This window comes from Haliaeetus albicilla, chromosome 3 (assembly GCF_947461875.1).
Source record: "Haliaeetus albicilla chromosome 3, bHalAlb1.1, whole genome shotgun sequence".
NCBI classification, from domain to species: Eukaryota; Metazoa; Chordata; class Aves; order Accipitriformes; family Accipitridae; genus Haliaeetus; species Haliaeetus albicilla.
The window spans coordinates 66,572,764-66,597,461 of record NC_091485.1 but is presented as its reverse complement, the minus strand read 5'-3'; the positions used below and the strand labels follow the sequence as shown (position 1 = coordinate 66,597,461).

At 49.4% G+C, this 24,698-nt stretch overlaps 1 long non-coding RNA gene across 1 annotated transcript in view; it reads right to left on the bottom strand.

Moving 5' to 3' along the window:
- Positions 1–1,878: 1,878 nt before the first annotated feature.
- Positions 1,879–24,698, bottom strand: part of LOC138684831 (uncharacterized) — a 144,105-nt gene continuing 121,285 nt past the window's right edge. The window contains exons 6-7 of the long non-coding RNA XR_011324140.1: positions 4,541–4,610; positions 1,879–4,401 (exon numbers count right to left, since the gene is read on the bottom strand). This is a non-coding gene — a long non-coding RNA (uncharacterized lncRNA). The remainder of the gene's footprint in view (positions 4,402–4,540; positions 4,611–24,698) is intronic.

Sequence of the window (24,698 nt, the reverse complement as noted above, 5' to 3'; positions counted from 1 at the left end):
GGCACCATGTTACAAGTCACATTTGGCAGGGAGGAAAGGGCTGCAGTTAGCAAGTGCTCTGCTCACGCCTGCATTTTCATCCCAGTTGCACGCTGGGAAAGAAAGCGACATTATTTCACATTTTTATTTTCATTATGTTTCTGCCACATGACCTTCCTCTTCTTTTCTCCATTATTGCATCGCTCTGGGCTTTCCCAAATTCCCCTGTTGTAACAAGGTGCCGTGCAGGACCAGAGTCCAGGAACTCTTACACAGCCGAGTAACTAAGGTGTCTCTTACTTTCTTGCTGGTTCCTGCAGCCCCAGGTTTGGTGGCTTGCAGATGGAGTATCTGGCCACTAACAAGAGCACATATGCTGCCTTACGAGCTTTCCTTCCATCTTCACCTCGTTGCAGGATCCCATGGTGCACAATTCCCACAGGGAACAGAGAAGAGACAGTTGGTGGCTATGCTGCAGGGATGAGCTGGTCCTCAGATGTTTGTTAAATCAGGGCTGGCATTAGGCATCATCCATTCCTGTGGTCATGGAAGGCCCATGATAATCAAGGTACAGTTGCTTTTGCCAGCTATACTGAAATTTAAGTAACACGCCCAATTTCATCCTCCTACTAGGACAATTCGAAAGCAACACAGTATGATGAAAGGACGAGAGAACAGATGGGTTTTGTCTGCATGCTACCAAGGCAAACTTTTCATGGAAACTCAGAAAAAACCCTCCTGACTATGTGATTCATAAATTTTAAAAGCCAAGAGAAACCAGCTAAATGATTTTGTCTGACCTCCTGCCTAATAAAGACCACAGAATTTCATCCAGTGATTTCTGCCTGAAGCCCAGTAATTTGTGGTTCAAACAGAGCATCTCGACTAGACTACTGTCCAGCTTTGATGCAAGGATGTCAAATGAGGTACTAACCACTTCCCATGCTGTCAAAACCTGGCTCTTCTACAGGTTGTCAGCATCTCTTCACCATTGCATAGCTTGCCATAGCCTTCCCAAGGACATGAAAATTTTTATGTGTTTTTGCCCACTCTATCAAAACTCTCAAACAATCAAAAAGAGGGAAAATGGAGATTCTGAAGCGCAAAACATCAGGCAAGGACACACTGACAGAAGGATAACAGAGCATCTCAACGTAACCTTCTGCTGCGGCAAAATGGATGAAATCTGCATTAAAATGCAACTCAAGGTCCACTCGTTTTCCCACTCTAGATGACACAGTGGAAGAGTTATTTTGGTTCAGAACAAAAATTTTCCAAACATACACCTATTTGTGTGACTTGTAAGGAAAACACATTTATTTGGTTATAAAAGTAGGTTTTCTTCTGCCACTTGTAAAGCTTGCTACAGTTTCACAGCAATAAGTATTTCCACAGCAGAGACCCTGAGTAACCAGAGCAAAATCCACTTCAAAGCCTGCGAGATAGGCCCAGTAAAAAGATGGCTCGCTGCTGACTACACCTTCTGGCTTTTTGTTTCCAAATTTCTGTGGTTGGAAGCACTGATGGGGTAAAGAAAACTTTTTTTTTTTTTTAAAGGAAATAAACCCAAAATGGCAACAAACCCAAAATGGCAAGCAGCCCAGAGGGCTACAAGACCAGACTCTTCTCAGGTGAAAAACATTTATGTTGAGCACTGAATTAACACGAGCTTTTTCTTTCTTGTATCTTGCAAGTGCAGCATTTGACGAGAACCCCGGTGATTAAAGTTCCTTGCCCCCAGACCTGCAACAGCCCAGGCGACAGCCTGGAGATTACTCTGTAACATCAACCTGTGTTGGAGGGTGGAAAGGGGCTTCAGGCACAACGTCCTCATTCCACTCCCGTTCCTGTTCATCACTAAATAACCATATTCACGTTTAATAAAACCAAGCCAGAAGGTTCATTCCAACAGTGTCTCTTTTATTGCCGCTTTCAAAGAGATGCTTTCTCACCCTCTGCATCTCACCCTTTGCCTGCACTCGTGCTATGGCCAAACCCAGGCTGAAAAACAAATTCTCCGGGCGGACATCTATGCCCCCATGGCTCAGCCTGTGCCAGGATGAGCCTGGCTCAGTTTTCTGCTCCCCCCGCGGAGGGATTAGTCTCATCTGCGGAGCAGGTAAAGGTCCAACTCTGGCTCGTAAAGGTGCTGAGCTGGCAGCGGTCAGCATGGTGCTGCTGATAAAAGCGCTGAGTGTTTGCGTAGGGTGTCTCGGGGGGGTTGAGGTCCACACTTCATTACACGCTGTTATAGCCATACTCTTTGTGGCACCCAAGCTAGCGAGCTGATGGCAGTAACTCCTCTGGCCGTGGCTTTCTCAGCCATCCGTGAGCTCCTGCTACCTACATGGCACAGAGGACTACGGCAACAGGAGCAGCACAAATGTCTAGAAGAACAGGACATGTAGGTTTCTGAATTAAACACCCACCTACCAGGCCAGGTCTACACAAACCATCTAGTGCTTTACCGCATGTGAAACTTCAGACTGTTTTAAGGCACAGTTAAGGTGCTCTTCCTTAAGGTTTAAGGCACCGTCATTTTGTGCGTGGAAGCTCTTACATCAATTAAAATCCTGTTTCTGTTGAAGTGTACAGGTGCAATCCAAACTGGCGCAGCCTGCTTGAAATAAAAATAAGAGCACCTGAAGCAGGAGTAGCTGTATCCCATTTCTGTACCCACTGATCTGCAGCAATTAATGCTGCTGCCATAACGTGAAGATGCTCTATGTCTACATAACTGCACCGACACTAAAGGGATTCATACTTAACAGTGGTTCAGCTGAAAAGGTATTGCTTCTGAAAAAAAGCCTAAAGCACTGTTTTTTGAGGTTCTGGGTAACCAACAGTTAAAGTTCTGCTTTCAAATCATCCATCCTGAAGCATCACAGCCAGCAAAAGTAGCGAACCTAACAGCGCAGCAGCGTAGACAACGTGGTGAAACCCCACAGCCAGTTTAAGTATAAGCCTCACAGTTTCCATTACTGCTACTGTAATGATTTTGCAACCCTCATTTATTTTGCACCATTTGAGCTGCTAGTTTGTGGCAAATATTTTGGGGGAAAAAAAAAAAAAAAAAAAAAGAACCCAAAACCCCAGAGACTGCCCATCCTTGACAGGAACAGTCCTGGCATGCCTGGAATGTGTAAAACCACAAAAGAGCCATTTCTGTTCATATTACTCCTTATGAAATCCCCTTTTAAAGAAGACTCAGCATTGGAGGCTTCAGCCACTCGAGAGAGCCCCTTCAGGATTGCCTTTCGCTTTGAAATGCGACTTATCAGTCAAAGCCCAGGCGGGTTTGGGTATCTCACTATTCTGTCCTTTGCTTTGAACTCCGGGACCGTTACGCACACAGCCGCGAAACCGGTCAAGCCATTTCCCTCTCTTCTTTTGTCCCCAGGTTCAGGGTAGATAAAAGCCTCACCAGGCTTGCTGCCCTGCCAACGCCAATTTGGCTGTTAATTTTACATTGAAGAAAACCCAAATAACAAAACCCAACACCACACACAACGATTATCACCGTTACCCACACAAAGGCCAGAACAACCACAGTGTGATTCAACAAGACCCGGGCTGCAGCGGGTATCTCTGGACACACATGGGAATATTCTCCAGGCCGTGCAGTTGTGCAGCTCTCTCTCGCTCTGACATGTCGTTTTCCTGAGAGTCTTCTTTTCACCCTCACAACTTGTAGCATCAGTGCGATGCTGCTGCTGGCAGCACGGTGGGAGCCTCGTGTGAGGAAGGCTTTGATCAGCCCTTTGCGCTTCTAGGGATACCTATAGGGCACAGGCTGGGCAGATGCCAGTTTGCTTTGCTGGAGCGAGGAGGTGACCAACTCACGTCACTGCACTAGAGCAGTGCTGAGCACGACATCTCTTAAGATGCCTCAGGAGGGTCAAATCCTGCTCCTGTTTAAGTTACTAAGTAAACTTCTGCTGGCTTCTCTTTGTTTTCTACCTCTCCTCCTTCCTTTCCTGAGCTTCCTGAAGGTTTCTGGGCTCGTCTTCCCAGGCAGATCATCACTACAGGCACATGGCAATCTGTAGTGTGAGGTTCACGGCTAGCTGGCTAGCTTGAACATCAGAAAGCACCAGAGCAATGCAGGGCAAAGCTGAAACAGAGGGACTGTTAACCCCAATTTCCAGCACTTACTGCCTTTTATTCATGCAGACTGACGTGGAGCCCTGCAAAACGCAAGAAGCACTGTAGTTCATAAGCAAGAGGTCTGGCAGGACAAACATTAAAGACTGTAAGAAAGAGCAGTATCTTGTACAGAACTGAAAAAAAGAAAAGATAAAAAATGATAAGCAGGAATTCCCCGGTGGTCTGAGTTTATCAGTGTGATTGCTTTCAGGACTTTTTTTGTTGTACCACCTTGATTTGCATACAAAGCATCTCTAACAGGAAATATCAGCTGTCCTGGAAAAAACCACAAGAAGGATAAGGATTTTTGCTGTCAAGGTTAGAATGGCTTTTGGCACTGTATGACATACCAGAAAGCCTCTCTCCTCACGAAAGCAACCTGCAGTGGCACACTGCAGTTCCTCCTCACTCCCACCTCTGCATCCCATCCCGGGGGCAGCAGCGCGTGATGCAGCTCCTCAGGAGAGCTTCCATAGTTAGAAAACCTGAAAATGAAAGAAAAACAAGCAGGTGAGTTGATTTGCATTCCAGATTCACAATTAACACAGCACCAAATTAGCCTGTAGGAAGTGGAAGAGTAAAAAGGAAAACCGCCAACTTGAAAATGCAAATCTTCACCCTACTACAATTGCAAGCCACAGCCAGGATTCCTATGGGCCAGGAAGGCACTAGTAAGAACACATTTTTCACTACTTTTTCAATGCGGTCACTTTATGAACTCGACAGTGGCTTGTGATATGTGGTTTTATTCCCATCCCATATATACTCAGTCTCATTTCCTGAAAAGAACATGAACAGAAAAGCAGAAAACCTTTAAAATGATTGTACGGGTCTTTCTGTCTTTTCTTTCTCCTTTTTGTCTTTTATTTCTACCACACTGCACTAAAAACCCCAGCATTTTTTAAATTAGTACAGGATAAAAAAGTGGATCTTTTCCCAAGGCTCGTGGATCTTAAAGAATATAGGTTGCTGGTTTGAAACCCACACACTAACTGTTGGCAGCACAGAATGAAACCACAGCATTTTGTTTCACTATGGTATACATACCTATATACATACAATTCCTCTACACATGGCTACCAGAAATTGTGCTTCGTCCCCAGCAGTGAGCACAGCAAGTGAGATTTGTTCAACAACCCTTTGCACTGGTATTGCAGGACCTCAGCTCTCCGTGGCCATCAACAGTCACAGCCCCACGGAAAGCACAGCAGCGAGTAAAAACTTGCTTTACAGATGAGTAAGTGAGACGGTGGTAATTATAACACTACACCTCTTTGTGTTTTTCTGCAGAACTCAGTTCATCACGTTATCTGCCTGGGCTTGGTCCCTCTCCTGGTGGGAGCCCATGTCATTAGCAGTGAGAAGGGGTCTTTGTCACCCCAGGGCTGCTCCATGCTCCTCTTCCCTCCTGGCCGCTGAGAAACACTAAGGCTTTCCAAGCCCAGTGACAGGTCCTATGTAAGAGATCATCGAGGCACAGCCCAGCATCCCAGCTGAGCAGCTCTGCCACCGCTTGAGGGCTGGGCTGGCAGTCATCGGGACCGCACGCCAACTGGGACCTTAGGAAAGAAACTGCAGCAAAGACCAACAGCATCCTGGGCTGCAGGAGCAGGAGCACAGGCAAGAGATCTCAGCCCTCATTAGATCACAGCTAGATATTGCATCTAGTTTGGGGCCTCCCTGTACAAGAAACACATTGACAAAGTAGAGCAAGTGCAGTGGAGGAGCACCAGGATGGCCAGGGACTGGTGGACTCACTTGGAGAGAAGAGGCTGAGGGAGCTGGGCCAGGGGAAGAAATGGTTTTGAGGGATCCAGCAGCAGCTCTCCGCACCTCTGGGGAGGTTACTGAGAACACAGAGCCACATTCTCCACCGTAGTGTCTGGCAGAAGAGACAACACGCATTATTTGAAACAAGAGTAGTTCAGACTGGGTGTTAGGAAAAACTTTTTCCATGTGATGACAGTCAAGCCATGGAGCTGGCTGTGCACTCTCATCCTTAGAAGTCTTTAAGACTTAACTGAATGAAGTCATGAGCAACTTGGTCACAGCGGACCCACCTGACGTCCCTTTCAGCCTGAATTATCCTACAGTCCTACAAGTCATCTTCTAACTGCCACCAGTGGAGAGGCTTTGGAGGAAAGGGTGGGAATCACTCAGTGCTCAGGTACTGTGATATCCCCCAAGCGAAAGAGTTGAGAGAAACAACCGCATCCCAAGACCATGAAGGCCCAGAAGGCACCGCTAGGCACCGCACCTTATGTTCCCCTCAGGACATGACAAACCCCACTTCTACATGCAGTCCCACAGTGACCCATAAGCGACTGTCTGTCTCAGTTTGGGCATCAGGGGCCAAGGAACCTCTGTCCATGTCCCATCTGCAGCACACACAAGAGCAGTGTTGGAGGGCAGTCACACCTGCTCCCTCCTGTATACACCCCATATTTACAGAACAAGCAGGATTTCCTAAGCCTTGTGTATAACGCCGACTATAAAAAGGCTCTCTGTACCGCCCAAGGCTGCAGCCTCTATTCCACAGCATAGAGATGCCTCAAGAAGCCTTCTCTCTGTCCCGCAAGCTGCAATGCTCTGGCGCGGGATGAGCAAGCTACACTGCCAGCACGGCCTCCCCCCGTCTCCATCCCTTGTGTCATAAAGAGTGTTGGAGCAATGTTTCGCTTCCAGTCAAAATAACTTATGTGGCAAAAAGACAGGAAATGTCACAACCAAGAAGAAGATGAAAAGGGACCTTACAGATAGAGCCGCTGAGCTCTGGCTTCTCAGAAGAATCCACACAAACCATGAAGCAACTGTCACATGCGCTGGTTGGGCAGGAGAGGAGGATGTGGAAGGGGAGAGGTTCATCTCCTCGTCGCAGGTCACCCAGGAGGTCAGCGGGAGAGCCATAAACCAACCTCCTCCCCTCTATCCCTGAGTCTTGATGCTCCCTGTCCTCTTCATGCCACTGCTTTACAGCCAAGCCATACTGGGGGTAAAGTTGCCCTCCTCACACTGCACATAACTACATTTCTTTTTGGAGATCAAAGCCTAAGGGATGCCAGCTCCCCACCAGAAGTCAGCCCTGACCAAATAACATCTTTTAAAAATGCAAACCTGCATCCCCATTAAGAAACCTGTCCAGCTTTGAAGATAGGCTCACCAACATGTTTTGAGATGTGGTCTGTTCTCACAGAGCCTTAGAGGGCTCTAAGGGTTTATCCACATGTGGGTTTTTTTGTACTTGGAAGTGAGACCAGTAAGCATTTTTGTATCTACCTATTCATAGGGTTTTATTTTCAGTACAGAAGACGGTATCAGATCACTCAGTTTCAACTTCTGCTGAAACTCCTGTGTGACCCAGGATGGCTAATTTCAAGCAGTTTCTGAGCCCCCATAGTGACTTGTGCTGGCCTAAATTTCTGTAACTGCACCCTTACCAAGGTCTGTACAAATCAGCAAGAGAAACCACAGCTTCAGTCAAAATTAGTACCTTGCTACAGAAATAAAGATTAAAAACCCATCCCCTCCTCCTCATTGATAGGTGAGGTCTGAAAGCCAGATATGTCTTCAGAAACAGCCTCCCCCTCCTCTGTCTACCCTCCCATTCCTCCATCCTTTGAGCAAAGTCTCAGGGCAATACTTTGCAGCCTTGTTCGCTGGAGGAGAAGGATGCTTTCTGTCTGGGAAGCCGGGAAGACTGTGTCGGAGCAGAGCAGACCCTGGGCATGCAATTACCCAGGCAGCAGCAACAATATGTTAATTCACTGGATCCCTCTGAAACGAAGCACAGTGCAAGTCCCTGGAAAAAGTGAAAAGGAGCCTGTTAAGGAAACTGTGTGAAGGCCTTGTGCGCAGCAGCCCCTTGGAGTCCAGACAAGGACGGACTTTGCACAGACATCGTTTTTAGAGCCGACCTGGCAGCCAGCATGCCTCCTCTCCCCGCCGTGGTGCATCCAACAGGAGTGAGGGCAACCACCCTCAATGCCGACAGGTCGCTCCTGTCCATGGCACAACATCCTTATTTTAAAGAGCTGCAGACACATGGAAGAGCCCCTGCAAGGGATGCCTCACCTGTGGCGAGTTCACCCTGGACAGATCACGGTCATAAGGCCATGATGCCATGGACCTTCTCTCAGTGTCCAGAGCTTTCTCACACTTTCAGGAGCACAGGCTCCTCCTTGGTGTCCTCAGCTGCCAAGTTCATGTCCCGAGCTCTGCCCCTCCGTTCAGGTGCCCAGGGCTCCTTAGGTAACTCCTGTCCTCCAAGAACAAACAAAGGCAACATAGCAAGGAGAGGAGAAGAAAACTGAAACGGTCCTTTAGTGAGTTTACTGTGAGAAGTCAAGGCCCTCAGAAGGTCTGCACTAACCGACTATCTCCTGGTGCATCACCCTTCTGACTACTACTGACTGATTTCTCTAACGCCCAACTAGAAACTACGGCCCCATGGCAGCATCATGACGGAGGTAGTCTTGCACTCCTAAACCAGAAGGGGTGCCTTGCTGCAGGTGGGAAAACCTGCCTCCCTCCTTGGGAAAAGGGGCAGAGGAAGGGTCAAGATGATCTCTGCTACCTCCGTCTGTTGGACAGACTGCCCACCCGCATGCTTTTAGTGCAGCTTTCACATGACTACAAACCTCCTTGAGGAGCAAGCAATGATTTCCACCAAAGGCAAGCATGGCTTTAAGCCTGTGTAGCCTCTTGTAGGGAGCTTTCTGTTGTAATCCATACAAAGATTTAAGCTCTGCCAAGTGGAAGAGCTGCACACCAAAGCTCTTTCTGCATAAGGCTGTTGACCACTGAGCTGATATATTGAGGTCAGAGGCTCATCTGTGCTGACACACTTCTTCAGGGACCTAACGGTGGCTTTCATGCATACATACAACTGTTACCCTGAGGAGCAGGGGTCAACCAGTTTAACTACAAGAAGTTCAAATTCAGCCCTTAGGTTGCACCAAAACTCCTGGGTTCCTGCAGCAACAGGATCAACAGCAGTGAACATCTAGAGAAAACGTTTACCAGCTCCTGCCACGCGCTGGCTTTTTTGGACAGATTGATTTTTAAGTGAAAGACTAGGAGAAATCACACTGTTGGCTCTTGTTTAAAAATGCATCTGTTTTTAAGGGACCGACTTTTGCTCTCCAAGGAGAAGATGGGGAAAGCAAAGCACAGCACTGAGCTGCAAAGACACCAGTGCCTAGCCATGAGCCCTGGCCTTCGCAGAGCTCCTGGTAGCTGTCCCTAAATTGGAGCACTTCATCGCCAGATGACGTGTCTCAGACAAGATGAGTTTCCTGAAAAGCACTGACAACACACAGTTAAAAGCTCGGTTCAGACAAGCAGCGACACAAGTCTGCTTCTGGTTTCTGAGCTGAATATTCAACGCTTTCCATGTTTGCTCACTCACAGGTTATCTGGGCTGCACAATCAGCAAAACTCCTGCAAAAACACTCGCCAGGGCTCGGCTACCAGGCAGTCTGTAATGGAGCTGTTCTAGAGAAAAACAGACGTGTTATCACACACGCGGCTGTCCCAATACAATTAGTCATACCTGATGGAGAGATACGCGTCCTCGCAGGGCTCTTACCACCTTGTCAACAGATGAAGTCAAAATGAAAACATCCTAACTATCAACAACCAACTTGAAAGCTGAATCATGAATCCTGATAGCAGCCTCAATGCTACAAAGAGACGTCTTCTCTGCAGAAGCAGACAGCTGGGTTCCTTCCATCTGTCCTCTGTTTCTTCTTCCCATATAATTTCCTGAAGTTGCTCAGTGAAATAACATCTCTTCTTTCATCTCCCCGCTCAAGCGACCCTTCTCTGCTCCGGCTGAGGGGTGCTGTGGGGTCAGAAGAAGAAATGACACTCAAGGCGGGAAAAGGAAAAAGCCAGAGCTTCGGTGGTGGGAAACAATGTCCCGGTCGTCTCCTCTGCGTGACCTCAGACAAGTTCCCCAATATGCTTTGCCTCATTTCCCCACTGAAATAGAAAGTTCCCTACCACGCTGAGTGACTACCACTATCTGTGTGGTAGATTTGGTGTTGCCAACCTGGGGTTAACACAGATAATAATCAGGGGAGACTGATGGTGTGTCTAAGCTTCCCTCCCATGTCAGCATCTCGTTTAGTCACACGGCGATCTTCAACACAACCTAGAGCATGGTTTCATGCAGCACTTCTACACTTGATCCTGTGGTCACTGTCTGCAGGGAGGACCCTGGCGCTCGGCAGGACCTACGCACGCGTGCATGATGGTGGGGCTGGGAGCAGACACCCAGCGGTTACTCTTGATAACCGTTATTAAATTCACTTGGAAACGAATTTCTTATTCAGAGGCCTCCTCCCCGGTGCTGACAATTCTTTTGAGATGCAATCTGTACTGCCAGGGCTCACAGCAAGGTGCAAGGGGAAGCATGCCCTGGTCCGAGGGGTGGCCGGCAAGGCCAGGAGCTGCTGGCTCCACATCCATGGCAGAGCTCATAATGAAAGCCAAATCTTCCAGATTTGGGTGATTCCCAGGCAAGTCTCAGCCAAAACCACACATATGCGCTCACACCAAAGAGCAGAGACACATCAAGAGTAGAGAGCAATTGCTGTAGGTTGCCATGGCAGTGTGCATGGGTGATTTTATCACCCTTATCAGCTGCAACAGCATTTAGGTCCATTATCAGAGAATACTGGAGTATTTTTTAAGGGCGCGATAGGTGGGAGAAGCAGAAAATCAGTGTCAGCCAGAAGCCAGCAGTCAGCACACAAAGCAAGAGCCCTTGCTCCAAGTGAGCTGCCTCCCATGGGCACATGGCCATTTACCCAGCCCCGGGCTTGTGTTGGAGTCCACGGGTGATGGAGGACTCCCTGGCAGCCCCCCCAGCCCAGGAGGGGAGCTCTCCCCTGCACGGAGGGACACACAGCCCTCCAGGGAGCATGGAGACAGCAAGCGGAGGGCATTTGCCTGTGCTCCCCGCAGAGCCGATGGAAGTAGGTCAATCCTTCTGCTCTGCTGAACCTTTTGGCAGGTCAGTGCTGCGCTGCCGTCGCCGCTCGCAGCTTGTCATTTGTGCCGCGCGGCAGCCACGTCGTTCAGAAGTTAACGAATTCAATACATCTAATTAAATCAACCTTGGCATCCGTTCAAAACCCATCTCGCTGCTTTTTTTTTTATTTCCCTTTTTATTCCCTACTGTTGGTGGTGAAGAGACACATGAGAGGAGAGATGCAAGAGAGGGTTGCTAAGGGGTGAGCTGGTTTTCATCTCTCGGCTATTTCCCTGCTGCTCTCCTGTCATCGCAGAGATGCTTTGTTTTCCTCCAGGGAACGTGACAAACCCACGTGGCATCACTCCTTATGTCCCTTTGCTCCTCCCGCCCCTGAGACAAAATGACCTTTTCCGTCTTCTTGCAGGCTTTGCAAACAGAGTCCAACTCACACCGGCAATCCTTTGGCTCCGCTGCTGACACTCGCCACACTGAACGTGGGCTTGGCAAGGAAGCCAACCTGGCATGGCTGGCAAAGGCAAGGCACATCAAAGCGTGGCCCGCAGCACCTGGGTTAGGCTGGACACACTGCAAGGTGTGAGCACCATCTTCCACGATCAGACTGAGCAAAGCCACAAAGCGGCCGGGAGGCCACCAGAGATGGCTCAGCCCAAGCCAGGGGCTCCTCCGGCTGCTCTCCCATGCAGCTCCCATGCTCCTCCATATGCCAGTGCTGCTTGATGGATGTGGTCGTGGACATGGGCTCATCCAAGATGAGAAGCCATCCAAGATGTGCTAGCGGATGGCCACAGAGCTCTTGTAAAGCACCGCAGGATGCAGAGCTGGCATTCGGACGACATACTCGATGAGATGGGGACACACTGGCGAGCTGCCCACGCCTGCCCTTTTCTGCAGCCCAACATGGACACTGGGACCACCCTGTCCAACCTCTCATGTCTCTTCGCTGTGGCAGATCCTTCCTCTTCCACCAGCTCTTCCACTTCTGCCACATCCTCCCCCTCCCTGAGACCACCGCCTGGAAGGCAGGACCGTGGCACAGCCTGACACCTTTCTGTGCTGTGACTCGCAGATGCCAGGAAAACTGCCATTCGTGGCTGGGGGAGTTTAATTGAAGGCACTTGGATCATCCCAGAAGAACACACCTCTGATCCTTGGAGCAAATTTGTTGTCTTTTCCATATCCTTCAGGTCTTCCATAGCCTTGCTGGGCTGGGGAACCAGGACTAGGGAATATGCCAGGTGCCACCAGACCAAGGCTATGTTGTTTCTTCCAAGCGAGTGTTGTTTCCTCCTTAGCGTGATATGAAAGATCTCTCTGGCAAAGAGAGAAGAGTGTTATATCTGGATGATGGCACTTTGCACAGCAAGTTCATCTGCAGTCTGTTCCCTGCTATCACCTCAAAGCCATCCTTGGCCTCCCTGCTCAAGAACCACTTGTTTACCTTCCCATATCTGTGATATTTCCTCTCATTTAAGCCACCCTCCCTCAAAATAATTCCTAAAATACTCAAAACAATCCTGGGCAGCTCTTCCTCCAGACCCCTAAAAGGACACCAGGCTGTGGTGTTGCTTTGCTCACCAGCAGAAGTGGGTGCATTTGAAGAGCTCCAGCTCCCAGCACCACAGCTGCAGCGGTAGGTGCTGCTCTCCTGGCAGGGAAGGACGTTTCACGCAAAACCTATTGCTCATCCCTTTCGCAGCACTATGAAAGTAGTCTAAGAAGCACTTTGAACTCCTGTGGGATGAAAGGCATCAGGAGTGCAAAATATCCCTCTCCCCCATGGCAGTGGATATCACATGAGTCTCTTTGTGAGCACAGAAAGTCATTTCTCTGCAAGCAAGCTCCCCCTCCTCGCACAGTAATGACGATGTGTGATGCTCTGCCAGGCTTGGGGCCAGCTGTCCCCTCTGCCCCCTTCCTTGCCTTTCACATGTGGGCCATGCACGCCCCAGGCTGCACACTGGTAGAGAAATACTCTGGGGTCAGAGGAAAAAAATGGGAGTAGAGGATACCAATTCAGGGCTATTACCTTGGCTGCTGTGAATCAGCACACCTTCCCTGACACCACCACTGCCAGACCCTCTCCCATGTGCTGACCTGATTTGCGAAAAATGCATTTACATTTTTATTTACATTTCCTTAGTACCGATCCAATATGGGCAGGGCACTCGCATGCCCTCCATACTATAGAAGCCTGTCCCAGCCTTGCCGGTGGCGCTGGGTGTTGCACAAATGCAGAGGAAAAGGCAGTCTTGGAGGAGATGCTGGTGACCCCAAGAGCTGAGAGAGGCCAAAAAGATCAAATGCCACATGGCACTGAGTTTCAAGCAGTGGTCCCTCACACTGCCGAATTAAGCGGCAACTGTCCTTTGCACAGCAAAGGGTAGTGAGAGAATCTGGTGGGTTTAGCACCAGGGTTGATGGGACCTGCTGTGACTTTCAAACTCAGAAAGAAATAGGTGCTGGTTTGTTGAGGGGTACAAAAGTTCACACAAGCATTGTCACAAGAGATGGATGTCTTTCCTGCACTCCCTCAGGCAGGCCAGACCTGGAGGGAGACCGCAATTATGGAGGTGGGCTTGCAGATTTTGGCTTGCCTGCCTCTCTTCACCCTGCCAAAGGGCTGCAATAACCAGCTTCTGGTGTGTGCAGCAGCTTCTTGCGAGATGACCCAGCAGGGGACATGCCCAGGGTCCTCCTTGCTGGGCCACGTGCCTATGGTGGGACCACAGCAGAAACCCCAATTTCTCACTGTGAGCCCCTGGTACACCAGGTCAAGTGCTGCCTCTGTCGAGCCACATGGCTACAACCATGACAGGGAGGCATGGAGAGGGGAAGGAGCTACAGCTCCTATTGCAAAAATGGAGAAGGAGCCAATTCCAGGTGCTCTGCACCCAGACAACAACCTTCTCTCCATTCTCATCCCTCCCTCTACTTGCCACCACCTCTGGCAGCAAAGGGCTTTTTCAGTTGCTCTTTTGCTGAGACATCAGATGGGTAACCACTAAGCACAGACCAAATGTCACGGCTGATGGAGTTCTGGCCTCTTTGTAGTGGGTTTTGCAATTGGCTTTCTCCAAAGAATGAGGTGGTATAGGAAAGTCCCATCTCCGCGTTGCACATCATTGCTCCATTAGATATCAGAAAGGACACAGTTTACAATGATGTGATCTGGATGCTGAAACACATCAGGTTCAAACCTCTACAGCATAGACCTAGGAGCTGCTGGAGCACACACGGGAGAGCAGCGATTTGTACTTCCAGGGTGAGAAAGAAACCAGAAGCTGCCTTTGGCACTAACAAACACACACTGCATGTTACTGAGTGTATGTGAAATAGGGTCCTCAAAGGAACAGCCATCAGCTCAACATCTCCTTTGCATTCAGCTGTTTTCTGCTTGCACAAACTTCTGGTGCAAGCAAGCCAAAAAAAGACAAACTAATTCTAATGTATTTGCTTTTAATGACATCTAGGTACACGAGGGGCCAAACAGTAGGACAGGTGAACAACCCCGTGTACCCTTGGAACAAAAAAGAACCAGCTAGGGAGCTTCACCATCCCTTCAGCAGCAACTTCTCTCCCTTGCATTTTCCTCTTGTCCAGTCCTAGATGGTGGGTCTAAAGCAACTTATTGGAAGATATGGGAGAAAAAATCTAGAGGACCAATGTCCCCAGTGTCCCCAGATCCTGTGCACTCTTTCAGCTCTTCTAGATACTACAAAGCAACAAACACCAGCCTGCCCCGGGGCTGGCCTGGGTCTCACCACGTCTGCTTCCAACCCCAACTCAGCCAGGACCACCCTGCACGGGCTCCCTACCCTCCCCCCTTCCTAAAACGGGATCCTCGTCTCCCAGGACCCAGCCTAGCATGCTCACCAACATCTACGAAGTACTCAGATAACTAAGCAGCACAGGACAGCCTGCGAGTGATTCAGCCAGCCCGAGGCCAATGGCTGGGACGTTTCACACCGCCGCTGTCAATGCCACCAACGTCTCCATCACTGGCGGGAGCCCTGCGGGGCCGCGACAGGAAATAGGGTCTTAATCACCGTCTCACTTTTCATTCCCCACTTCAGTTTTGCTATTTTAGCAGCTGCTGCGAGCTGGCTCCACACTTTCAGATGAGCAACCGTTAGGGCACAGGGTTTAGCTCGAGTGTTTTCAGGCTGCAACTCCAAATGCAAAGAAAAATGTGAAGCTGGGGGAGGCTGGGGGTTAGAAATCAGGCAGCGATCAAGGCTTTAAGACACAAGCAAGCAAGCACCAGCCTCGTGCCCAGGCTGACATTGCCTGCACTGCCTGGGACAGGCAGCCAGGCTGGCGAGTCCGCACAGGCAGGACACTGGCACCGTGCGGACCTACTGGCTGGGGTTGCTGCCCACTTGGGACAGTCGTGAGACATGGTCCGATGCAGATGTGTCTCCAGGTGCTTCCCCTTCTCCTTGTTCATGATACATCTATAGGTCTGTTGCAATACCAGGGCTGGGCTTTATCAGCTAACTGCTCAGCCTCTGCGGCAGCCAGGGAAAATTCCCCTTGCAGGGGGGAAGTCTGCTGCCACCATAACCCATGCAGATGGCAGTGCCAGCCCCTGTCCACCTGCACCAGAGACCATCTAAAAAGGAGAGAGGGTGCTGGGACTCAGAAAGAGATGTGGCCAGAGCTCACTGGCACAACCATCCCCATGCACCGGCACAAGACTGCTTGACAAGTGCCCATCAGCCCATGCTCCCCATGCTCACAGCGCCCATGCACCTCCAGAGGCAGCAGCCGGCCCAGGAAAACCAGAGGTTGGATTTTGCACCTAACTTTAATTGCCTTCTCCTTTTGCAGCTCCTCAACCTAGGCACAACAGGACGTAATGAGAAAGCAACCCCAAATCTCTCCAGTCCTGAGCATCCAGACTGGTGCAGGTGACTCCTGGAGGTAACAAGTGACCGTTGCAATTTCACAGGTGCTTACACATGTGCTAGAAGGACAGGTCCCCGCCGTATCCTGGGGGACGAGGGGCCACTTGTAGCCCACATGCCTAACAGCCTGCCTTATCACTCCTGTGTCTCCCCCTCCCAAACACTGCCCACAGTTTGGTGTTCAGCCTGGCAGGCCCCGCTGCCCATCCTCATCAGTGTTCTTGGCACGAAGCAGGCTCAACGGCACATTATCGGAGAGGCAGAAATAGTCCCTGCCCAACTCCCGAGGCGTCCTCACCCAAATAACACCATGCCACATGCTGTGACAGGCTACTGTGCATGGGAGACAGAGATAACGCTGGCAAAAATGGGAGGAAAGAGGTGGCTTTTACAGCAGGACAGGGGTCCTAGCTGAGTGAGGTGCAGAATGAAACCTTCCCCACTTCTTCCATGACCGTGACCCTAAGGCAATGCTTTTGCTGCAGTGGGAGGAATTCATTTGCTTATTTTTCCCCCTTCTGACCCACCGATCCCAGTGGCTGCCTTACCCCATGCCATCAGTCCTTGCAGTATGAAGAACTGGATATGGGCGAGCAGAGCCCAAGCAAAGGAGGCCTCTCCCTCTCATTTCAAGCTGGCAGTGTTAAGTGGCATCCTGTGGGATCCCCCCAGTTTTGTCATGCCACAACCATTAGATACACAGAATTACCATCAGAATAAAATGACAGCATTGGCCAAGCACTTGAAGGGTACTGGCTTCGTAGGAAGGGAGGACCAAAGTGGCAGGGCTTGCAGGGATGCTAACACAAAAGCAAGTCCTGCAGCCAGCACCGCTGCCTTCCCTCTCTCCCTCCTCCCGCCATCATGAAACCACCCCACAGCAAAATGAAAATCATACAATCACAGAATGGTTTGGGTTGGAAGGGGCCTTCAAAGATCGCCCAGTCCAATCTACCTGCCATGGACAGGGACACCTTTCACTAGATCAGGTTGCTCAAACTCCCATCCAGCCTGGCCTTGAACACTTCCAGTGATGGGGCATCCACAACTTCTCAGGGCAACCTGTTCCACAGTCTCACCATCCTCACCATAAAAAATTTCCTCCTCATGTCCAATCTAAACCTCTCCTCTTTCAGTTTAAAACTGTTGCACCCTAATCCTGTCACTAGAGGCCCTGGTAAAAAGTCTGTCCCCATCTTTCTTATAAGCCTTTTTTTTATATATTGAAAGGCGGCAATAAGCTCTCCCTGGAGCCTTCTCTTCTCCAGGCTGAACAACCCCAACTCTCTCAGCCTTTCTTCATAGCATCACAGCCCACAAGGACCCAGAAACCTTTACAAACCTCCAGGCAAACAAAGCCACCGAACGTCCCTCTCCAGCACAGTGCCCACAATCCTAACGGCCGACAAAACTCTTCCTTGTTCATTGTCACTACCAAGATGGAGGCACTGCAGAGACTGATGTTTTCCTCCCATTCACACGTGGATGTTTCCAGCAGAGCCTGATGTTGCGATGTCTCGTTTGTCAAACCCAGCTCCTCCAGGAGGGAATGGGAAATGTGAGCAGAGGAGGTGGTGACCTCGCCCATGGTGAAAATACACTGAATCGATCAGCCAAGATGAAACCTTGCAACACCCTCTCAACGTGCTCCTTCATTGCGGTGAGTGACCTGAAGTTCACAAGGCCCCTTCCATGGTTATTGATGGTAGGTAACAAGCATTTCTATGCCACGTTGCTAGCAGCACAGCAACACCCTGGAGAGACCATAAGGAGGGGGAGCAGAAATGACAACAGGGTTCTCGTGACTGGCCTAGTACCTAGAGGATGACGTGTGCTGGGGTGAGATGTCAGGGCAGACTTTGAGCCTGTCACTTTCCTTTGATTTAAGTGTCAAATATTCCCCTGTTGCCTTCCCATCAGTTGCAATGTTCTCCCGTAAAGCCATCACACAACGCTGATGCTGTTTAAAATACACTCCAGACGTCTGCTTCTTAGATGGCCACCGATTAGCCTATTCATGATAGACCACTACGGTTTCATCAAAGCATCTTCTGACACTTGCCCAGCACAATTTGCCCAGACATGGTGAAACACCTGAGAATCTCTTCTGTGTAACTTACGTACCAGCATCAAAACAGCAAGTCTTAAAATTATGGAACACTTGAGCCAAGACCCAAAGCAAGCTTTGCCACAAAACTAATTAAATCTTTGGGAAAGAGGATGGTATTTACCTCCTGCTTTACCCATACTGCCTCAAGCAACATTCTTGAAAAGTTCCCAAACAGTCCTTGTGCCATGCCCTGAAGTCCTGCCCTTGCCTGCCCATCACCTCCATGTGTCACAGCTGCAGTGGGTGTGGAGCCTGCGAGTGACACAGTCACTGCCAAATTGCCGATGACCTATAGGAGTTTTCTTCATCTGGCCTTGATCTGACCACCTTCTTCATCAGAAATGAATGGAAATTAAGTCTTGCTGCAAGAGGGGCTCACAAAACTTCCTTTAAAAATCCCCCTAACAGCCCATTATAGCCTGGGGCACAAGAATTGCTACAGCAGGTGTAGGATTCATCTCACCTACCCTATAGCCATCTAAAGCATATGTATCTAGTCTAAGTGAGATGGCGAGGGGCATGCCATATCTGATCAAAGAAAGGTGTTTGCAGCGTTGGCATCTGCATCTGAACAAGTCAGCATAGGCTGCTTTTGTAACCGGTGAAGAGTCTGCCACACAGACAGGGAAGATGAAAGTGCAATTCACCTTACTCGTCAGATCCATCGCACCTTAAACCCCATGGACAACGCTGACCAGATCTCCACCAACTACAGTAGAAACCAAACACTGCACTGCCAGCCTACCTGGGGGCGGGGGGGAGGTGGTGGTGGTGTGTGCCATGCAATCACTCCCATCTCACCAACTAGTCAAATGGAAAGAAGTGGAGGGCAAAACTGCTCTCAAAGCCTAACTTCATCATCTGAGATGTCACTGCCTCCACCCTGGTGTGCTTCCAGTGGTTAATCCCGCATTCCTCTAGCAAGGGGAGGCAGAACAGATATGCCACAGTTTGGCTTCTCCACCTTGTGCTCCAGCTTTCCCCGTAAGCAAAGCTGTTTTGAGCTCATATGAAACAGTGGATAAGGTGCAGATGCACGCCTAGCCCGACCCATAGCCCTGTCTCCGCGGGTAGCAGCTTTTGGCACCAGGGCAGATAGGAACTGGGAGCAGCAACATCTCAAACGGCTCCATCGGGATTCTTTTCACCTGAGGATGGTTATCAGAGCGTGCAGATTTGAGTGATACATTCAGCATAGCTGTATTAAGACAACTCAGTAAAACACCCTGAGACTCCAAGACAGAAAACACCACATGGGCAGCTAATATCCTCCTAATACACATTTACCTCTGGCAGAAGTTACGAGACTGAAAGTGTTTCATGAGCCATTTGCAGGAACATTGGTAGGCATTACTGAGTCACTCAGGAACTTATCTCTTTTAAAATGACCTGTGTGATTTAAAAACCTATTTGGATTTTGGGTGCCCTGGGACCTGTAATCCCTGATCTAGTCACTCAGCTGGCACAAAGTTACCATGCAGGTCACTCGCGTTGCTCTAAATCATTCTACCTACCCGCCAAACCCACAAGCATGCCCCAAAATCCTCTCACCACCCAAAAAGAGAGAGAGAAGCAAAACTGCAGCAATCACCTCCTTATCCTTATCTGCTACCTGCTCGAGGTTCCCAAATGAGAGTCAGAGTACACATCCCCTACTGGGCTCAGCAAACTTTCAGCACAAATGTATGCCTGAGCATCTTCAGACGTAAAATATACATATTTAGGGAAGTTATTACGCTTCTCGGAAACTTTTTGCAGTATTATTTACAAGGCTCAGAAGCAGCAGTTTAATTTAGAGTCCGCTGGCAGTTCACAGCTTGAACCAAAAGACACACCATGCGCGAACCCTCTTACTAATAATGGCCCGTGGGGCTGGAAAGCCCCCGTGCATCTTACAGCCCATGCCGCAGCAGGGCGACATGCTTGGGTGCTCGATTTGAATACGTATGGCTGAGGCCGCCCACGGGGAAGCACCAGATCTTGCCTCTGAGCTGCAATCCTGACCCCAGAGATGCAAGGTGAGCAGGGCAGGGGCTGATGTTTTCATTTCTCTACCCCAAAAGTATTTCCACCAAGCAATGGTTAAGAGCATTCGTCGGTGTTTGGGGGTTTTTAAGGCATGTCATTGTAGGAGGACATGCCCAAAGTGGAAGAATATGCCAGTAAAATTCCTGATGCCTCCACCCTTGCGTTCACTGGCTGATGCTACATGATCCCCAAGAGCCAAACCCCCATTCCTTCCTCAAAGAGCAATGCCAGATTGTCACTCAGAACAATTTAGTCCTGAGATCAGTTCATGGCACACGAATATGTGATACAGAGTCTAAAGGGAGAAGGCCTTAAAGGCATTTTCTACTTTACCAGGCAGGGACCTAATTGAGCCTACATTATAAGCCATCACGCAGGGGCTTCTGCTACAATGGTTCCTGGAGCCAGCTGCAATGCAATTTATTTTTATAGCACAAGCAGGACACAGCTCTTTACCCCAGAGTGGCACAACATCCTGAAGAACAGAAGCTCCCATATAGACCTCAGCACAAAACACCTTGCAAAGTGGATCCCACATCAGTTCTTCCAATAAGCATAGCAAAGCATCAAAATAATAGAAGCACAGAATGGTTTGGGTTGGAAGGGGCCTTCAAAGATCGCCCAGTCCAATCTACCTGCCATGGACAGGGACATCTTTCACTAGATCAGGTTGCTCAAACTCCCATCCAGCCTCACCTTGAACACTTCCAATGATGGGGCATCCACAACTTCTCTGGGCAACCTGTTCCACTGTCTCACCACCCTCATAGTAAACACAGAGACCCAAGTCACACGACTGGGACACAAGCACAGATCCTCAAGCCAGATTTCTCTTCTGTATTAATGCACTGGGGTTCTGGTTCATGTTTGCTGAGAAATCGAGCGCAGCACCTAATATACCTTCGCTGCCCCACTGGAAGCTCCTGCCTCAGGCTGGCACTGGCGAAAGGGACGTGCGGCTCATGCCGCAGCTATTCAGCATCATGGTCCAGCACCTTAGTGGAAACCAAACTTCTTCAGTAGTTTATGCCATGGCATGAAGCCCAAGTGTGTGGTCCAGGTGGGGCATCAGCTGTCCCCTGTGACCCCACATACAGGAACTTCAGGCGGACCTATGCACGCTGCCATCACTGGCACATCCCTCACTGCAGTGCTCCCTCTCAAAATGTCTCCTTTTGACTCCCTTTTCCCTCATTCCTGTATGGCCCTTTGCACCCCTCCAAGCTATCTACTCACCTCCAGCTAAAGCCACCCCAGCCCGCTGCCAAGTCACTTGGGTTAACACCTCCCCAGCAGCTCCTGCCGTCCTGTATGTATCCCCCACCTTCACAGCTCAGCTCCTTCTGCATCTCCCCCAAGGATAGGTTCCTCCCCCTTGCTCATCACTTCTTAAATCTCATCACTCACTGCTCGCACAACCTTAATGTCAGTGATTTTGGAAGCAGAGGGAAGTTTGTGTGCACGCTTTTGGGTAGCCTGCAAATTCATCCCCAAATATAGTTATTCCAGTCAGTTTTATGGAGCCGAGCACATTGGGTACAACTCTCACTGCCGTTGAGTCACCAGGGTGTTTTTTACTTTACTGCAGCCAGTATTTCACCCTTAATGACTCAAAATTAACATGCTGCAACAGCAGTTGCCTTACCTGTTTCTGCACCTTCTGGTTTGTCATGCTGGAGAAGGGGGTAATGGCTCTGGAAAGAAAACAAAAACAAAAACCACAAAGAATCGAGGAAAGCCACTAACAGCATCTATTAAAAAGACAAAAACTGCATGTTGCTCTGGAGAATAGCTACAAAGCTGCAGTCTTTCAACACTAGCTTTCATTTCAAGGTGACAGCTTGAAGTGTGGCTTGAAATCACAAGAGCTGCCCCATACCCTGTACCCCATCAAGGGAAGCAAAACCTCTCTGTGAACCCTTCAGATGGACAAACCAAGGGGAAAAGGTGCCAGAGAACCAAAGCACTCACAGAAAAGCACGGATGGTGGAATTAAGGTTGCTGGCTCTTGGCATCATGCTACAGCTGTTACAAAACAACATACTCATCTCAGTCACACAGCTATCAATACGCTAGCATGAGTCATCTGTAATACTTATCTAATGGTGAGTAAGCTGCTCCCGACGGTCATACTTTCCAGATAAATCTGTAAACAAAACAAGAGGGGAAAAAAACCTATCAGAACATGTTGTTAAAGAAGTAAAAGGAAGGGGACAGTAGCTGGGCAGCAAGACAGCACCCAAAGTGGCAGAGGGAACGTTGGCTTGGGGGTCATCAGATGAAACATGCACACGAGGAGGAGCAAGACAACTATAAGTGTCCATAGGGAGTATGAGTGATGTACCACTAAACAAACCATAACATGACCCTTCCCGCTGGTGGATGCTGCAGCAAACACCTATGGCAGAGACGGTACGTGACACAGCTTTTGGGATTGGGACTCAAATTTACAGAAGATATGGCAGTTTGGGGGTTTGTGCTTGCTATTTCCTTGCCACAAGCAGTACTTGGAAGTTGAGTGTGGGTCCAACTAAGGACCCAGCCCCTGGGAAAGAGCTGCTTGGGGTCAGTGTCTATAAAATCCCAAACAGCAGGGAAGCCCCAACCCACCCACGCACCAGGTGAGAAACAATCCTGAACACGGGGGATGCTTCCTCATCTAACTCTGTTTTTACTAAAGCTCAGCAACTAAATTGCAAATAATTTAATGGTGCAATTAATTAAAGAAAAAGACAAAGCCAGCTTTTTTCAAATCTGTTTGATGAAAGCAACCCTGAATGACCACGTTTGCTCTTTCGCACCCAGCTGTACATGACCTTTGCGTTCGCTGCCTGCCTGCGCCTCGGCGGGTTATGGTGAGCCACAAGAGCCGAGGCCAAGCCTTAAAGGACTTTCTCACCAGAGAAATTGCTGCTGGGGAGGCAGGGGAAATACCCCAAGGGTCTCCCAAGGGGGCTGAGTCATCACATGGGTGTCTCAGAGATTTCAGAGGGGTAGCTAGGGAGTGGGGGCGGAGAGGGGAGAAAACTCCAAACACCTCCCCAGCTTCACACGGCAGAAAGGAAGAGAAAACCCCGGGTGTGAATCACCCTGCCCCAACATCTCAGAGTCACCAAAGCATTTCACGCAGACTGCCACGAAGGCTCCCACCAGCAGAGAGGAGCCCATCCGCTGTCCTTGCAGTCCAGCTGCAAGGCTTTGTGGGCAAGGAGCTTCAAGGGTGGGCACAACACTTTTGTAGGCTTGCCTGCAAGTCAGCAGCAGGTGCAAGGGCACAGTCATGGGGACCAACCCAAATGCCCCAAGCCCTGATACCTCCACACCCAAGCGTGAAGTCCGACACGGCCACCTCCATCTTCTCCTACCTGGGAGGGACTGGGAAACAAAAGCTCTGTCATGGCTAGGACAGCATTTTGTAGAATCACAAAATGGTTGGGGTTGGAAGGGGCTTTTGAAGAACATCTCGCCCAAACCCAGTGCCATGGGCTGGGACACCTTCCACTAGACCAGGTTGCTCAAAGCCCCATCCAGCCTGGCCTTGAACACTTCCAGGGATGGGGCATCCACAACTTCTCTGGGCAACCTGTTCCAATGTTTCACCACTCTCATCATAAAAAACTTCTTCCTCATGTCCAAACTAAACCTACCCCCTTCCAGTTTAAAACCATTGCCCCTTGTCCTGTCACTACAGGCCTTGGTAAAAAGTCTCCCTCCATCTTTCTTACAAGCTTCCTTTATATATTGAGAGGCTGCAAGAAGGTCTCCCTGGAGCCTTCTCTTCTCCAGGCTGAGCAGCCCAACTCTCTCAGCCTTTCCTCATAGGAGAGATGATCCAGCCCTTTCTGCATTTTCATGGCCGTTCTCTGGACCAGCTACAACAGGTCCATGTCCTTCTTAAACTGGGGATCCCACTCTTGGGGCAGTTTCTTCTGGGTTAAATTTTGTTCAAGTCAGTGTTTTGACCTAGGTCGCTGCAGGGTCGTGTGAACCCTAGCACCAACACCAAGGATGGGCTGAAAACCAGTTTCAGAGAGGAAAGTCAGGAGGACCAGCCCATTTGGCATCGGCACACTCACACTGGATGAAAATGGCCATGTAACCACAGCCTCGGACAGTCACTCTCGGCACTAACCATCAACCTCGGAATAAAACTGATTCCTTCATTTGAGCACAGGCTTTGTATGGGGACAGCCATTTAGAAATAAAACCAGGCCAGCTTATTCTCTCCTGAATCCTCAAACTCATTTTCATTATATACATTTTCTTCTCTCTTTTTTTTTTTTTTACATAGGATTGAGAAAGGCCTCCCTGGAGCATGAACTCCATCTGAATCTACCTCAGGCAAACACATAATCCTGCCCAGAAACCTACCAAAAACCTCACTCCCACCACTCTTATGAAAAAGCTTCTCCAAAACCTCTCTTCTTATATGATTAGAAACTTTCTTCTCGTTTCCAGCTTAAGCACAGTCATGCCAAGTGAGATCCATCTGCTCCTGAATGAACAGTGTCCTTCAGCTCCAAGAGAT